Source organism: Castor canadensis, chromosome 12, assembly GCF_047511655.1.
Source record: "Castor canadensis chromosome 12, mCasCan1.hap1v2, whole genome shotgun sequence".
In the NCBI taxonomy this organism is placed as follows: Eukaryota; Metazoa; Chordata; class Mammalia; order Rodentia; family Castoridae; genus Castor; species Castor canadensis.
The window spans coordinates 8,824,857-8,842,489 of record NC_133397.1 but is presented as its reverse complement, the minus strand read 5'-3'; the positions used below and the strand labels follow the sequence as shown (position 1 = coordinate 8,842,489).

General features: G+C 41.9%; 1 long non-coding RNA gene and 1 pseudogene across 3 annotated transcripts in view; one reads left to right on the top strand and one right to left on the bottom strand.

Moving 5' to 3' along the window:
* Nucleotides 1-17,633, top strand: part of LOC141414759 (uncharacterized) — a 99,722-nt gene that overhangs the window by 61,999 nt on the left and 20,090 nt on the right. For all 3 annotated transcript variants that reach the window (XR_012439597.1, XR_012439596.1, XR_012439598.1), the window contains exon 4: nt 17,064-17,169. This is a non-coding gene — a long non-coding RNA (uncharacterized lncRNA). The remainder of the gene's footprint in view (nt 1-17,063; nt 17,170-17,633) is intronic.
* Nucleotides 5,227-5,980, bottom strand: LOC109684861 (protein kish-A pseudogene; annotated as a pseudogene).

The window sequence follows — 17,633 nt, the reverse complement described above, 5'->3', positions numbered from 1 at the left end:
GAATCGGCTCACTTCAGGTCTCTTCTCCTCCTCTGTGAGTGGTAAGATAAACAACCAGTGAGAAGCTCTTCTTCCAGTCACTGGGTGTGATGCCTAGACAGCTGTGGCCATATTGCAACCATGAGGAGAGGTGGTCAAAGACAGGTCCACCTGCTGAGTGTGTCAAAGGGAGACGGTGGAAAGGACCAGGGTATTTGAAGATGTCGTTGAGTCACTGGGTTAACTCATCCTGGACTCACCTTTTCCTGGAAAGTTTTACTAGGCTCAATTACACATTTCTCTTCCTGTAGTCGACACCACCATCTCCAGTGGGGGAAATGACATTTCCAAACCTTCTATGCTTCTCTTTTTCCTGGCTTTTTATTTATGCTGCAATGTCTGAGGGGAAAAGTGAGAAGTGGTCTCAATTCTCTGGACTAATGTCCATTGTCAGTGTCCACACTATGCTTGTCATATAGGAGTGACAGAGCACTGGACTGGGAGACCAGAGGTGAAATTCCAGGTAGTGCTTGTGCTAACTAAGTGAGCCAGAGGACGTGCTACCCTCTTTTGGCCTTAGTCTGCCCATTGTAGAAACTGGGCCTTGACCAGCACTGTCCCTGGGGTCCCTGCTGGCTCTTCCATCGCTGCTTCAGAAGTCTCCTTCACCTTACTTTTCCTATTCAGATGAATAGAGGGCATTGCTGCCCTCTGCACTGGGAACACAGGGTGTCTCCCTGGGGATTCTGTGCTAAGGGGGTTGCCTAGTGCAGCCCGTTTAGGAAAGAGATTTACTCTCAGAGTTTTGTATCTTTTGTGGGGCTGGGGTGGTATTCATCTGAAAAGCGCCATGGCACTGACATATGTCACGGCTGGAATCATTTTGTCAGACATGGCACCTGACAGCGTGCACACTTTCAACTTGCTGGGCATTTTGAAGAAGGCTGTGCTTCACAAGGAGGCAAAACCTTGAGGGCAGGCCTGTCTCCTTGATGTCTTAGTATTTGGCACGTGTACTTTAAGAGTTAAAATTGTGAAAAGTGACCAAAATGAGGAAAATTGAAAGTGTTTACAACCAGATCTCGGAAATGAGAATGAGTTTGGTGGCATCTGATGACTTCTCACCCCATATCCACCACTGTCTACCCTTTGCTCTCTGCCTACCAGCTTCACAGACCTTTCTTCCTTAGTTCACAGTGGCCTGTCACTGCATTAGGACATTTGCACAGGCTGTGGTCTCTTCCTGGCCCCCTCTTCTCCCTCTTCCACCCTATCCTGGTTTACTTCCCCCATCTTTCAGGGTTCTGATCAAATGTCCTTCTCTTCAATATTTATTGAGCACTTCAAAACCCAAGGCTGGAGTTGTGAAGTCTCCTTGCCAGCCTCCCCCCAGGATAGAGCCACCTGGTTTTTTCTTTCTCTGAGTTCATCAGGGTTTACAATATCATATTTGTGTAATTATTGGTTAACACCTGAGTCTGTGGGATGTGACCATCAGATATGTGACTCTGCCTTTGTCTGTGTTCTGCACCATGGCTCAGTCCCTGGCCCATGACAAGAGGTCCATCCCAGCCTTGTCTTTCAAAGGGGATTTTCACAGGTAAATAAAACCTCCCCAAGCCACAGGTGCACATCTGAGGACTGGAATGTGCAGCTGTGGTGTGCAGCAGAGATCTTGGTCTGAAATATCAGGGATTTATATATTTTAAATTTAAATTTCTTCCATCTTTACTTGGTATTTTGACCTTAAAAAAATGTGTCTGCACAAATGTCAGCCTTTTGTTTATTGGAGAGATGGTGGGTGTGGGAGCTTTGGGAATGGGGCCTGTGTACTCTGCGTGGGGAAGAGACTGCCAGTTGCCTTTGTTCTTGGGTAAATTGTTCTGGAACCCAAGGTGGAGATAGACAGGTATCCCACAGAATTAGTCACTGGATGATTGTCTCTGTCACAGGGATCCTCCTGTGATGGCTCACAGGGTGCCTGAGTGGAATGAAACACTCATTTTGTTTGCTTGAATGCAGGCAGTCAGAGCCTCCTGGGAAGGGCAGGTATTGGTAACTTGTGAAGTCACTTGTGATGTGAAGAAATAGGACTTTTACAGTGGCCAGAACTCACAATGAGGAATCCAGCCATTCTTTCCCTTCTAAGTGCACCCATGCACGGATGGCTCTGTCTTCCATTCAGAGACTTGATTCTTCCATCCTTAGGACAACCTCATGCAAGATGAAGACATACTTTACAGATGAGGAAACTTCGTGGGACTTGTCTAAAGGCCACCTTCCCTCCTGCGGGGAACAGCTAGGCCTAGAATCCAAGCCTTACTCTCCTTATACAGCTTCCTCGTGCTACACTAAGGCAGGGAAGGAGGGAGGCAGTGGATGGAGTCACTAGGGTGACTCAGGGCTCACCTGAGGCGTGGCTCAGCATGCAGGAGACCAGACTCTGGGTTGAGCAGCTGTCGAATGGGCCCTGTGGGGTGGGTGGACACTGTGCTGGTGGGTAGACAGCAACAGCAGCAGTAAGAAGGAGGAGAAGGAAGAGGAGGAGAAGCAGGAGGAGGAGGAGAAGGAGCAGGAGGCGCAGGAAAAGACTAACATCTCTTCTGAACTTGAATACCGTTCAGAGAGGAAAAGAGGGCTCACCACTGGGGACACAACGGGAGCAAAGGTGTTTGAGCCTCTCCAGCAAGGCTCAGAGCCTTACCTTAAACTTGAGCCTTGCTCAACTCTGAGAGTTGAGCATTTTAACAAACATCTTCTCTGCCTAAAAGCTTTGCTTGATTTGTGTGTTAGATTTGGGTGTGTAATGTGCATCTGTGTCAGTTCACTCAGAAACCTGATCTTCTGCTATTTTCACAACACTTTGGTGAGCCCCACAAAGTTGTGTCCGGTAGTCATCGTGTCCAGACCCACAAGATAAAACATTGCTTTGGGGGAATAAAGTCCACTTGTTCAATTCTTAAATATTTTCTGCTGGCTGACATTTTACTTCGCATGTTTGCATCAATATTCATGAATAATATTAGTCAGTAGTTTTCTTATGTTTGTACTGTGTTGATCAGGCTTGAGCAGCATGCAATACTGGTGATTGCTCTTTTTTCCTCTGTTTTTTATTAGCGTATATTAATTGTGCAAGGGGTTTCATTGTGCTTTTTTCTGTACATGGTTATAAAATGCTGTGATTAAATTCACCCCCTCTATTACTTTTTCTTATCCCCCTTTCCCCTTTTTAGACAACTTTAATGGAGTGTTTAATGCTATTTTCATACATGTGTATGAAGTACTTTGATCATATCATCCCTGTCACCTTCTCCTTTCGCTCTTCTCCCTCCTGCTGGTTTTCACCCCAAACAGTGCCCCCGTTTTTCACATGTGTCATTCATTTTGTTTTTTAGGTCTCAATTTTGCATATGAGAGCGAACGTGTGACATTTGTCTTCCTCAGACTGGCTTGGCTTATTTTGCCTAACATGATTTCTAGTTCCATCCATTTTCCGCAAATAACATAGTTATATTCTTCTTTTTGACTGAATATCACTCCATGTCTGTCTGTCTGCCTGTCTGTCTGTCTCTCTCTCTAGATATATATATATATCTATCTAGACCACAAGATAAATATATATATATTTATCTAGATATATATATATATCTAGAGAGAGAGAGAGAGAGATCACATTTTCTTTGTCTATCCACCAGTTGACTCCATGGTTGGCTATTGTGAATAGAGCTGCTATAAACATGGCTGTGCGGGTGTCTGTGTTGCCTGCTGACTCACATTTCTTCAGTACCTGCCCAGGAGTGGCACAGCAGGATGATATGGGAGTTCTATTTTAGTCTTTTGAGGATCCCCCATACTGATTTCCAAAGTGGCTGCAGTAATTATAACCCCCACCAGCAGTGTGTGAGGGTTCCTTCTCCCCACATTCCTGCCAACATTTGTTGTTTATTTTCTTCATGATTACCATTATGACTGGGGTGACATGGAATCTCAGTCAAATTTTGATCTGCATTTCCTTTATGCTGAAGGATGTTGAATATTTTTTTGTATTCTTTTTGATCATTTGTTTTTTTTTTCAAAAACTGTTCCATTCTTTTGCCTGTTTATTAATTGGATTGTTTGTACTTTTGGTGTTTAATTTTTGGAGCTTTTTACATATTTGAGTGTTAATCCTTTATCTGATGAATACCTGGAAAAGATTTTCTCCTACTCTGAAGATTGTCTCTTGATTTTGGTGATTTTAGTTTGATGCAATCCCATTTGTCAGTGTTTGCTCTTATTTCCTGGCCAGTTGGACTCCTATTCAGAAAGATATCTGTGCCTGTATCTTCCAGGGTCTTTCCTATGATTTCCTCTAGTAGTTTCAAAGTTATGAGTCTTACGTTTAGATATTTGATCCATTTGAATTAATTTTTGAGCAGGTTGAGAGACAGGGGTCTAGCTTCATTCTTCTACCTGTAGCTATCCAGCTTTCCCCGCACCATTTGTTGAAGAGGCTGTCTTTTCTTCAATGCATGTTTTGGGCTATGTGGATTTATTTCTGGATCTTCTATTCTATTCCATTGGTCTATGTGTGTGTATGTTTGTGCCAGTAACAGGCTGTTTTGTTACTCTGGATCTGTAGTATAATTTGAAATTAGATATAGTAATACCTCCAGCATTGCTGTTTTTGCTCAGGATTGCTTGGCTATTAAGGGTCTTTTGTGCTTTCATACGGTTGATTTTTCGGATTGACTTCTCTATTCCTGTGAAGAATGACATTGGAATTTTGATGTGGTATTGCAATTGAAGCTGTACGCTGCTTTCTGTAGTAAGCACAGTATGAATTCTCCTGATCCACAAATAGAGGAAGTCTTTCCATTTTCCAGTGTCTTTTCAATTTCTTTCTTCAAGATTTAATAGTTTTCATTGTAGAGAGAGATCTTTTGCCTCCATTGTTAAGTTTTTTCCCAGATATTTAATTTTTTATTAATACTTGTGGATGGTATTGCTTTCCTGGTTTCTTTCTCAGCCTGTTCATTATTGATACAATAATTGATACAATGAAGTCCTGTGACTTTGTTGAAAGTGTTTATCAGATTTAAGAGTATTTTTGTGGAGTGTTTAGGGTCTTTTAAAGATAAGATCATACCATCTGAAAACAAGGACAATTTGACTTCTTCTTTTCCTTTTTTTTTTTAAGTCACATCTCATTTATTTTCCTGCTTAAGAACTGCATAGCTAGTTATAAATAATTTAAACACCTGTAATAAACTACAGAATTTGCTAAGAGTAGAGGTACTCTGGTTAATAATCAAAATGATGTAGTCAGAGGAAAAGCAAGCATTATTAAATATGAATGCAATCCTTACCAACACAAAATTGAATCATTTTTCTCAATAAAAAAGGCTAGTCCAATAAAGGTCTCCTTCTATAAAGATTTATCATTTCCAACTCACAGTGAAAGGAATTAAGAATAATTTACTAATTTTGTTTTATACTATGTGCCTGTCTTAAAGATACCTTACTACAAACTGGTATCTGACACAACAGAATGACATTTGTAGAATGCAATATTGGAGTGACAGTACTGGGGTTGATTGTTACAGACCATTAAACTCTTTGTGTACTAAATGGTTACACCTTAATTATGTATATAGAACATTGGTCCAATAACAAAAATAGAGAACAACATCTAAAAATTTATCTCATTCAATGTTCAGAGATAAAAAGGCTGATATTCTTTCCATTGTTTTCTGTAGGCAAGTCTTTGTTCATACTGAAATCTGATGGCAATTAAATTCTGGTATGTTTTCCAAGTTCGTGGATAAAGAGGATGCTGAAGGCCATCACGATACAGCATACTGCAACATAAGGACTCTTTCGTTCACCAATTCTGGCGCACTTCCAAAATATTCCCAATAGTCCAGTTTTATTTCTGTCCAGGAGGCTGGATATAAGCACATGTACATATAAGCAGCAAGATTACAGTCAACAGACTCTAAAAATTGAAAATGGCAGACATAGTGAGTCCAGCGATGCCCAGCCACATCACCCTTCCGGCCTGGGGGGAAGAGGTGTGTCGACTTCTTCCTTTCCTATTCCTACCCCTTTTATTTCTTTCTCTTGCCTTATTGCTCAAGTGTAGGATTCACTTTGTTGAATTAGAGTGGAGAAAGTGGACACCCTTGTCTTATTCCCAACTTTAGAGGAAACGGTTTCAGTTTTCCTCATTTAATATGATGTTGACTATAGATTTAGTGCATATAGGCTTCATTATATTGAGGCACATTCCTTCTATTACTAGTTTGTACAGGGGTTTTATCATGAAGGTGTATTGACTTTTGTCAAAGGTTCTTTCTTAATCTATTAAGATGATCATATGATTTTTTGTTCTTTATTCTGTCTGTGTGCTTTGTTGCATTTATTGACTTTTCTATGTTAAACCACTCTTGAATCTCTGGAAGGAAGCCAACTTGATAATAGCATATGATCTTTTAAATGTATTAAGTTTGGTTTGTAATTATTTATTTGAGGATTTTTGTGTCTATGTTCATCAAGGAAATTGGTATGTAAGTTTCTTTTTTGTTGTGTATTTACCTGGATTTTGTATCAGGATAATACTGCCTTCACAGAATGAGTTTGACAGTGTTCCTTCCTTTTCTGTTTTGTATAATAGTTAGAGGAGGTTGGTGTTAGTTGTTTCTTAAAGGTCTGGTGGAATTCACCAGAGAATCCATCTGGTCCCAGATCTTTCTTTGTTGGAAGATCTGTTACTGCTTCAATTTCATTGCTTCTTATAGGTCTGTTTAGGTTGTTTATATCCTCCTTGTTCAATTATGGTGGGTCATATGCATCTAGAAATCTATCCATTTCTTCTAGATTTTCCAGTTTACTAGAACATAAGTTTTCTAAGTATTTCCTAATGATTCTCTGAATTTCATTGGCTTTTGTTGTGATGTCCCCTTTCTCATCTCTAATTTTATTAATTTGAGTCTTCTCCCTCTTTCTTTTGCTTAGTTTGGCTAAGAGTTTGTCAATCTCATTTATCTTTTCTAAGAACCAACTCTTTGTTTCTAGATTCTGTGTAGTTCTTCCAGTTTCCATCTGCCCTGATGTTTATTGTTTCTTTCCATCTCCTGCTTTTAGATTTGGATTGTTTTTGTTTTTCTAAGAGATCAAGGTACATTTTTAGGTTTTCTATATGAGAATTCTTTGATTTTTTAATAAAGGCACTAATAGGTATAAACTTCCTTTTAACATTGCCTTTGCTCAGTTCCAAAGTCCCCATAAGTTGTATTTTTATTTTTATTTGCCTCTAGGAATTTTTTGATTTCCTCCTTATTTCTTTGATGACCCACTGATCACTCAAAAGTGAATTTTTTCAGCCTCTATAGGTATTTTCTATAGTGATTGATTTTTGGTTTTATTCCATTGTGTTCTTATAAAATGTAGGAAATCATTTCAGTCTTCTTGTATTTGTTAAGACTTGCTTTATATCCTAAGATATAATCTATTTTGGAGAAATTTCCATGGGCTGCTGAGGAGAATGTGTATTCTACAGCTGATGGTGGAAAATTCTGTAGATGTCTATTAAGTCTGAAGTTTCTTTATTCGTTTTTTTGTCTGAATGACCTACCTATTGGGGAATGGGGTATTTAAGTCACCCACTATTACTGTGTTGGGGCCTATGTGTACTTTTATGTACAATAGTGTTTGCTTTGTGAAATTGGTTATGCCAATGCTTGGTGTGTATGTTTGCAGTTGTTATTTCCCCTGCTGGATTATTCCCTCTATCAATATGAAGTGACCTTCTTTGTCCCCTTTGACTAATTTTGGCTTGAAGTCTGCTTTGTCAGATATAAGTATAGCTTCTCTCACTTATTTTTGCTTGTCATTTACTTAGAAAATCTGTTTTCCATCCTTTCACTCTAAGCTTATGTTTTTCTTTGCTAGTGAACTGCATTTCTTGTAGGCAAAAAAATGGCTGAGTCTTCTTTTCTAAACCAAACTGCCATTCTGTATCTTTTGATTGGAGAACTGAGATCATTAACATTATAGAAAAGTATGCAGTAATTCGTACCATTTTGTTAGTTTTGTAGTGCTCCCTTCTTCCTTATTTTTCATTTGCTTATCTACTTGTCTAGTGGGATTTCTTTTTTCCTATATTTTTATGGTTGCATTTATCTTCCTCTTCTGTATGTGGGATTCCTTTAAGTATCTTTTGCAGTGCCGTTTTAGTGAGTATGAATTGCTTTAGTTTTTGCTTATTGTAGGTTTTAGTTCTCCTTCTATTATGAAGGATAGCTTTGCTAGTTATAGTAATCTGGGTTGGCAGTTATTTTTTCAGGTCTTAAAATACATTATTCCATGTTCTCCTTGCTTTTAAAGTTTCTGCTCAGAAACCTGCTATTATAATGAGTTTGCCTTTATAGGTGACTAGGTATGACTCTCTTGCAACTTTCAATAGTCTCCTTGTTCTGTATGCCTAATGTTTTAACTATAATATGACATGGAGAGGTTCTTTTCTGGTCTGATCTGTTGGAGTTCTTAAAGCCTCCTGTACTTGGATGACTATCTCTTTTTTCAAGATTTGGGAAGTTTTCTGCTATTATTTTATTTAACATGTTTTTTTATGCCCTTAGTTTTCATCTCTTCTCCTATTTCTATGCCATGGTTCATGGGTTCGGTTTTTCAATGGTGTTCCAGAGGTCTTGCATGATCTATTCATACTTCTTTAGTTTTTTTCCCCTGTGTCTTCAACTTCATGTTCTAATTTCTCTACATTGTCCTCAAGTCCTGATATTCTGTCTTCAATTTGATCCAGTCTACTGGACAGACTTTCAATTGAGTTTTTTATTGACTTATTGAACTTTTTATTTCTTGAAATTCAGTTTGATTTTTTTCCGAATTCCTATATCTTTATTAAATTCCTATTTCATGTACTGTATTGTCTTTTTTATTTGAGTTTTCTTAGAATTCATCCAGGCATTTATTCATGTCTTTATTAATTTCATTGATAATTCATATAATAATTTATAAAAATTCTATCCCCAAGATTTCGTCCCCTTTACTGTCATTAGTGTTTGTTACTGTAGAGTTTTGAGTTTTGGAGGAGTTACGTTGCCTTGTTCATATTTCTTGTGTTTATGTGTTAGGATTTGTGTAGCTGAGGCCCAATCATTAGTCAGAAGTTTTAATTACCAGTAGTCTTTCAGTTTAAATAGCCTCAATGTTCAGGCAGGGCAGCGTGGTGGCTGGGTTGAGGGGCTATTTCCCACCACTCGACTGTGGCTCAGTAACCATTTACCCACATGCTCAGGACACTGGGCCTGACCCCCAGCATAGCTCGGATTGGGGTAAACTAGCTGGAGTCTCTTGTGGAAAGACATTCTTATAGAATGAAGCCCTCTTCTGGGCTGCTTTCACTACAGAAGCTCTCTTTCTTTGTATACTGGGGGCTGCTGCTGGCTACATGGAGCTTTACAGTCTGTGGTCCTGGCAGATTCCCACTTGCTCCCCAGTTTGTGTTGCCATGACAGCAAGCATCCCAACCTTGTGGTGACCACCCAAATATGTTCCATTTGTATTTGGAAGTGGAGGAAGCAAACAGAGTACTGAGTTCTGCTGTCTAAGAACTGAGGGACCTAGTCACTCTGCCTTCTGGTCTTGGAGTTTACAGATCTTGTCCAGTAGTTGACATCCCTATGGGGAGGAGGAGGCTGTGAGTATCATGTGATTCAGAGGGTCTGGGATAAGGCAGCTCTGATCTACCTTATAGCCAATACATGTAGCTAGGAGGCAGGCCCCAGAGACTGAATACTATGCCAGCCAAAGGCTTGTTGCTTTGTTTCTGTCATGTCCCTCAGGTGATGAGGTTGCTCCTTGCCAGGGAGGGAGGGGTCTCCAACCATTATACCTCTCACTGCTGGGGCTTCTCACTGCTTGAACTTCTCTGCAGGACCATGTCAGACCTTTCTTCTCTTCACAACCTCCTCTTGTGGCTCTCTCTCACCCAGATATTGTGACAGGGTGTCCCAAGACTCCTGAGCTGTGATTGTTTCTTTTTTTCAAGCCCCCAGAGTATCACAATCTCAAACATAGGTCCTCCTTCAAGATGGCATCTTTGTCCAGCTCTCCACAGTAAGAGTGACAGAATTCCTTTCTTCATCAAGGCCAGCCTTCCACACAAGGGAAATCACTGGGTCAGGGTACCACAAGCTTGTTATTGCCCACCTTGGAGTCTTCATTCAGTTTAAGAGCTTGAGATGTTTTAAATGCTTTAGACAGTAAATGTTATTAATTTTCTGAGAAGGTTAAGTGTGATGGATTTTTAATTTTACATATTGAATTAAATTTCATATTGTCTTATAATAGACAGGTAAAATGCATTGTTATTCTATCCAAGTCTCAGATGCACACTGTAGAACATCATAGTCACACAGCGAGAACTGATATTGCCTTCTGGATAACTAAGTGAATATGTCTGAATCCATTTGCATAGGAGTTCACTCTATCCAGTCTATATACAGCCCTTGGCATGTTTGATCATCATGTACCAGAGAAAGAGCTCTTCTGGCATCTTTAATGCTTTTCCCCAAAGAATAGCCCTAAGCAAGCAGAAGCAATTAGAATCCCCAGTTGGAATGGTATCTGTGGAATTCAACATTTAAAAATTACTTCTTAGAGTTGTTGAAATTCCTGGGCCTCTGCTGTGACTTGACAGCTAATTTGCCTTTATGTTAATTTAACTGAATCCTTGTTGCCTTCCTGTGAAACTCTAAGATTTGTGGATCAAGGCAAGCAGCAACTGCAGTCTGCCTCAGGTGTTGCTAGACAGGCAGAACCAGGGGCTGGGCCTCCACTGCTTTCTAACAGAAGCCCTGAAGTCCCATGTGCCTCACACAGGGAAGGTACTCAGTAGATGTGCCTTGGGTAAAACCAGTGGAAGGGAATGTGATTTTCCAAAGGGGAAATCAGTAATTCTTTAACTGGGCAGCTACCATTTCCAGCTGTTGCTAGCAGTGACTCAGTGGAAGGAACACACATTTTGGAGTAAGATGAAGCTGGGTTCAAATCTTGTCTTTGACATTTACTAGTTGAGTGACTTGGGGCAATTTTTAAACCTCCCTGTATATTTCATCAGGCTCAAAAGGCAAATAATGCACCTATCTTACAGTGTTGTGTGTATTTGAAGACTTTGGATACTAAGCACCTAAGGCAGTGAAACCACAGCACACAGTATCCCAAAATCATTAACCTTCATTTTTCTCCTCCTTTTCAGCATTCATGTTTTCATTTCTTGCTGTTTTATTACATTCTTTTCCTCTCTGCACTGTCAGTAATATTCATTAAGTGAAATGGGCCTTCATGTCAAACTCGGTGTGAGACTGCTGTCCACGAATGCCTGCACAGGCATGGGAAAGAGACTGGTGATAGAGTGGTGCTTGCTGGCAGGACAGACTTCTGATAGAGCCCCTGGATCTTAAGGGCACAAAGGAGGTGGCAGGGAGTAATCAGCAGGCCTTCCCCCACTGTACTTGTTTCTACCCTCTATTATACTTATTCTAGAAAGAAACTCTCTATTTAGTACCACCTAGATTCTTGACCAGTTCCTGGCAGGAAGGACATCCATGAGCAAGTGTTGATCATCTTTCTTTTCCTCAGACTTACTCCTTTGAGTAACAGAAACTCAGCATACAAATCTGTCACTGGCAATGAAGATTGCCTGGGTAACAGATGATGGCATATAAGAAATACACACACACATATTTGTAGTGTCCTGTCCCTCCTGGGTCACATCTAGGTACCAGGAGCTTAAGCCACACTAACGGGTCCCATAAGCCTACATGGATGCCTGCTACCTGTCCTGCTGGCTCACTTGGTTCTTCCTCCTCATTCCTTACAGTTCTTCCTTCCTAGAAGAACCTAGAAGTTAGGTTCATTCTGCTCATCCCATGCCATGATTGGGCTAGGCCTTCTGGTCATTGCCCCATGCTGCAGGCCTTTCTGTGGGGCTGTCTGCACCCTGGCCTGCAGGTTCAGCTGGTCTCTCTGTGTTCCTTTACTCCTGAGACCTGTGGACCCATTGCCAGTTCAGGAATGCCATGTGTCTGCCTGGTGTTTTGCTCAGACCTTGAGCTCTTTCATTGTGTTTGGTTGTACTTCAGGGTGTCTCCTGACTCAGAACACACCCAAACTCTACACCTGTCTATTCTAGGCCTAGAATCACTTTGGGGGCAAAAATGTAGATGTGTATACCTGGAACACCCTCTCAGAACTAAGTGGCTTGCAGCTGGTGTGGCCCACATACATGAGGATGAACTTACTCAGTGGGTCTCTGGAGCCAAGTGAGAGCGCTGTTTGTCTGGCGTGGGTTTGGGGAGGAAGGGAAACTCATGAGTGCATCTGTGGCCATTTCTGTTTAACACAGCACACAAGCTACATGTGCATCTTTACCTCTTCAGACACCAGCTTCTCCTCATCTTGTCTGTTATTAAAAGATTCTTAAATATCTGAGATGATTCTGTTTTTAAGATGGAAATATAAATGTCCTTGATGTGTGACATGGAATTCTAACCACAGGAGAGTCACACTCTTAGGACATATTTGGGATATTAACAGGCCATTGCCCTGTTAATTGTTGTTTCCTGGATAGCATCACACCAACTTCCCATCTCCACTTCTCAGTCAAACGGCTCTTTCCTAGAGAGGCTGTCCAGCCTCCAGGGAGTCTGTGCATCACACCCTGACCACATCTTTGTCTTTGTCACCTCAGGCTTCCATATTGTTAGAAGTGATGTTCCCAAATAGTGATCAAACAAACACTTGGGAGTCGCTCAGCAAGGCAAAAACAAGAAAAAATTTTACTTCTGCAGAAGGGTGCAGCACAGACCAAAGTCTGATAGGCGGAACACACCTGAGTGGGAAGTCCACCAGGGTTATATTCCTGACACGATTTCTGTCCCTCACAAGGTTTGGTCCATGCTTGAGCTCACAACTCTCTGCAGTTAGCTATTGTTTGGAATAAGGGCAAAGTTTTCTCACACAGTGATGCAGAATGAAACTTTTAAGATGGTAAGCAAGCAGTTTGAGATTAGAACATCTGGTGATAAACAGCTCTTTGTTTGACCTCAAGAACCTTGCAGGGTCAAGCAACATTTCACAAAGCAGGTAGGCAGCAACTGGGAAGAATAGCTGGCATCTACACAGAGATAGTTAGACCTTAACTCCTTTGACAGGAAAGACCTGACTTTAGTTGATTCTCACAATATCAAAGTCCCGCAGGCTTTCAGTACACTCACAGTTCTGGAGGCAGGAAGTCCAAGATCAAGGTGCGGCCAATTCCGTCCTGGTGAGGGCCCTCCTGGTTGGTAGACAGCTGCCTTCTTGCTGTCCTTACATAGCCTTTTCCTGGGGCTTACACGTGGAGAGAAGATGGAGAACCATCTTTCTCTTCTTCTTTCAAGGCCACCAATCCTACTGAATGAGGCTTTACCCTTAGGACTTCATTCAACTCTAACCTCCATACACAGTGGGGGTGGGGAAGAAGGGCTTTGACACATGGCTGTGGGGAGACACAGGTCAGCCCCAAGAAACTGCTCTCAAGGTTCCTCCCCCGTGGGATTAACTCTATGTCACACACGTGTCTTGTAAGCGTGAGGGTTCTGGAATGTAAGCGTCACAGCCCTTGCCTTTACCATCTGGACCTTGGTCTGCAGACTGGCTTCTCTTGGCCCATGACCTTGGTTTGGGTCAATCTTCTGGCCCTAGCAGCCGATCTTGTCTCAGGTAGAAATTTCTCCCTGACCATGAGCTATAAATCCACTTGGCCAAATAGCTGTACCTAGTGGTTCTCCTTCATCCCACTTCCTGTAGGCAAAGTTTAGAGTGTATGGGGACATCTCACACTTGAGCATCTTGCTTAGTAACCTGAGTTGGGCAGTTGGTGGACCTCTGTCTGGACCTGGTTCTGCCTTGACCAGTGACTCAGACTCTTCAGCTCTGAGCTAGGTCCCCTCTCCAGAAGAAAGGGGGTAATCCCTACTTCTTAGGGCTTTCTGAGCAGAAACACTGTACCCACCAGGAACTAATGTGTCATCCCCCTTCTCCCCAGCCCCTGGCAACTTGATTCTACTTTCTGCTTCTGTGAATCTGCCTTGTCAGGATGCTTCATATAAGTGGAATCACACAATATTTATCTTTTTATATCTGGCTTATTTTGCTTAGCATTATGCTTTTAAAGGTCATTATTGTTGTACCACGTATCAGAATTACATTCCTTTATATAGCTGAGTAATATTCCATTGTATGTAGCACAGGTTGATTTGTCTGTTGATAGACATTGATAGACATGGGTTGCTCCCCCTTTGGGGGGACGGCTGTGAGGGATGCTGCTGTGAGTGTTGGTATATAAGTATTTGTCTGAGTATATACAGAAGTAGACCTGATAGATCAGACAGTAATTCTTTTTAACTTTGGAGGAGCCACAAAACTGTTTTTCACACTTCTTTTCTTTTCATGACCTTGACCCCAGTCTGGGTATATCTGATATTTTCCTCAGAATTGGGCTGGTTAGGGAGGTCTGAGAAAGATCACGACAGAGGTGGAGGGTCCCTCTCATTACACCACATCACAGATGCCTGAGACCTCTGTGACAACCCTGGTGATGTTAACCTTCATCACTTGGTGACACTGGTGTCTGCCAGGTTGCTCCTCTGTAAATGACTGCTCCCCACTCCCTTGTCTGTTCTTTGGAAGCCAGCCAGTCAGTTTAGCTCCCCTCAGGGTTAAGTTCTAATTCATAGAACATAGTACCTCTACACTATTCGCCATTCTCCTGCAGGGAAAAGTTCCCCTTTTCCCTTTATTTATTTGTTCGGATGGTTGTTTATGTTAGTGTGGACTTGTTAGGTTAAACTTTGGTCTGGTCATCCAATATTAGATCATTTACTGTATTGCTCAAATTGTTCTATCTTCATCTCTTTCAAGTTGGCCTATGACCACTTGACATAATCCATCCTTTTATTTTTGGAGCATTCAAAAACTTGTTTATATTACAAGCTACTTCAGGCTTATTTTGTGTATTCCTAGCTCCAGCTCAAAAACCAGCCATTTCCCCAACGGCTTAGTTCTTTTTATTGAAGAATTGTACTTAGAAACTAGGCTCTCAGCTCTGGGTGTGAGGCACCTGAGATTTTAACATTTGTTGACTTCCTTCATCGCCAGTGGGCATGGCCTGTGATCCTAGCAAACAGAGTTCTCAAGGATGGGCACAGACCCAGACCATTGCTCTCTGAGGCACAGGTGGTCAGTGTGGGGCTTGTTTCATTTTACTGGCATAGAGAATAGCTAATGCCTCTTTTCTCAGAGCTTCCTACTGTGGGGCAGGTTGCAGAAGAGAGTACGATGACAGAGTTCATGTGGAAAAGACCAGCATCTGGTTAAGATGACTTCTGACAGCACAGCTAGGAAGGTTGCAAACATGCCCAAAATTGTACCCCACTACAATTTTGGAAATGTGGCTAGCAGGGGAGTGGAATTTTCCAGAACATGTCAGGTTTGGAACTTGTATGGCTGGTATCACAAGCCGGCTTGAGGATAGGATTGAGTATAGAAAAGTGGCCATGCTGGAAGGAGAGCTGCCCAAATTCAAGTCCCAAACAGGGGATGTTTAGTGAGTGTCCTGTAGACGATGGCCAGAGAACTGGCACTGGGACCATCTGCAAATGTCCAGCTGTTGCTTGCCATGTCTGAGTGGAATCAGCCATGGGCAGTAGGCAGGCCTGGGAGCAAACACAGGGTCAGAGTTGGCACAGCTCAGATGGGAGGGGTGAGAGGGTTAGTGCCTGGAGGCCATGAGGCTTACGATTCAGAGGACCCAGGCTCAGTGGGGCCTCGCACTGAGCTGTGCGCTTTGCCCACCTGGCTTCTTTGCTGGGTGTGACTGAGGTGGGCTGTCTGCAGGGGATGGTGGCTGTAAACCTGCAGGTGGAGCAGTGCAGGAGGCTCAGATGCTTCCTCTTAGAGGTGCCTCCTGCTCTTTGATATTAGGATCTGGGGTCCACACTCTCCCCAGGGGATCAGGGTGTAAAACATGCAGAAGAAATATTCACATATGGCAATGACTGGAATGGGGTAAGTTTTGTGACACGAGTTAGTAAATTTGGATAACATCATTTGGCTTGTAACATGTCTAAGTCTACCTAATAATAAGAGGTTGTAGAAGTTCAGTATATATGAATTTGGTTGGATCAAGCCCTAAAAAATTTCTAGTGCCATTTTTGAAGTTTCTTATTACATCCATGTTCCCTGGACTCATTGCCTTTTTTTTTTTTTTTTATAAATCTGATAGGAAAACATTTGGTATTTGAAAGACTTTTCCTTGGCCTGAAAAACAGTGTCAATTAACCCTCAGCGGGGCTGGCTGCAGCTTGTTTGGACTGCACTGTGGGACTGAGATAAGAAAACAATCAAATGTTCATACTTAAAATACTCTGTACTTGATTTTCAAATGAAGAAGAAACAGGAAGGTTTTTATCCAATATCTTTACAAATCCCTTCTTAGAATCCGAGCATAGCGTTAATATTAATGAATCTACTCAATCCTTCAACAATTATTTTTCAGAAAGCTATCTGTACATGTCACACTGCAGCTCTCCTATGCCACACTCTCCCCTTGATGTTGGGAAGACAGAACTCCATTCCAGCCCTCACAGATTGACATTGTCATGGTGCAAATGCTAAAAAGTCATAGGAGGAGAGGGGTGGGGCATGGCATGGGGAGACCCCACAGTTCTGCCTCCGATGAGATCCCTGGATGAATCTCTAGGTATTACCATATGATTGAGTCTGGGTTCAAAATTCTGGGCTGAGCTCATGCATCCAAAATCTCCATGGGAACGATATTAAGGAAGTACAAAGTTAAACCCGGGAGACAGCGTGGGATGACAAATGAATATTGGGCTAGAGATTTTCGTGGATTTCAAGAAAATGGAGAGCAGACAGAAGGTCATGGTGGATAAAGCAGAGCACAGCAGAGCTGACTGATAGTGGGAATGGTCCAGGAGAGGGCTGCGGTGGAATGACAGATGTCCTTTCCCTCCAAGCCTGGTGAGGGACACATACGACATTGGGTGTCCACCATGGTGCTGGCCCTGGATTACAAGAAGAGAGGCAGTAAGAAGCTGAATCCAGGAAGGACTGGATTGACTGGTGAGTCCTGGCATGCCAAAAAAGGCATCCTGTCTTTGGTACCATGGTGGAATGTAGCCTAACTCGCTGCCTCTCACCCTAGAATCAAAGCAAAGTCCACACACATGTGCTCTGATGCAGAGCTCATCTGCCCAGTGCTCAGGCAGCCACAGGGAGAGGGCTATGGGAAAGAGAAAGTGCTTCATGCCAGCAAGGTATATTCTTCAACCAAGACTTGTTTTTATAAATATAAAAGCACAACTAGATATCATGGCACATTTAGAAAAACAAATGGCACAAGAAAAGGGTACCAACAAGAACGAATGACATAGACAACAGAGATGACTAGAAAGACAACTTCTAGAAAGTATAATTAGTATCTCTGAGTGATTTAATAAAATTTTTCCCATCAAAGAAGAAGCAGAGGCCATGAAAAGAGAGAAAAGGAGAGAGATGGCTGAATTTCTGGGGAACCCAGGGCATGG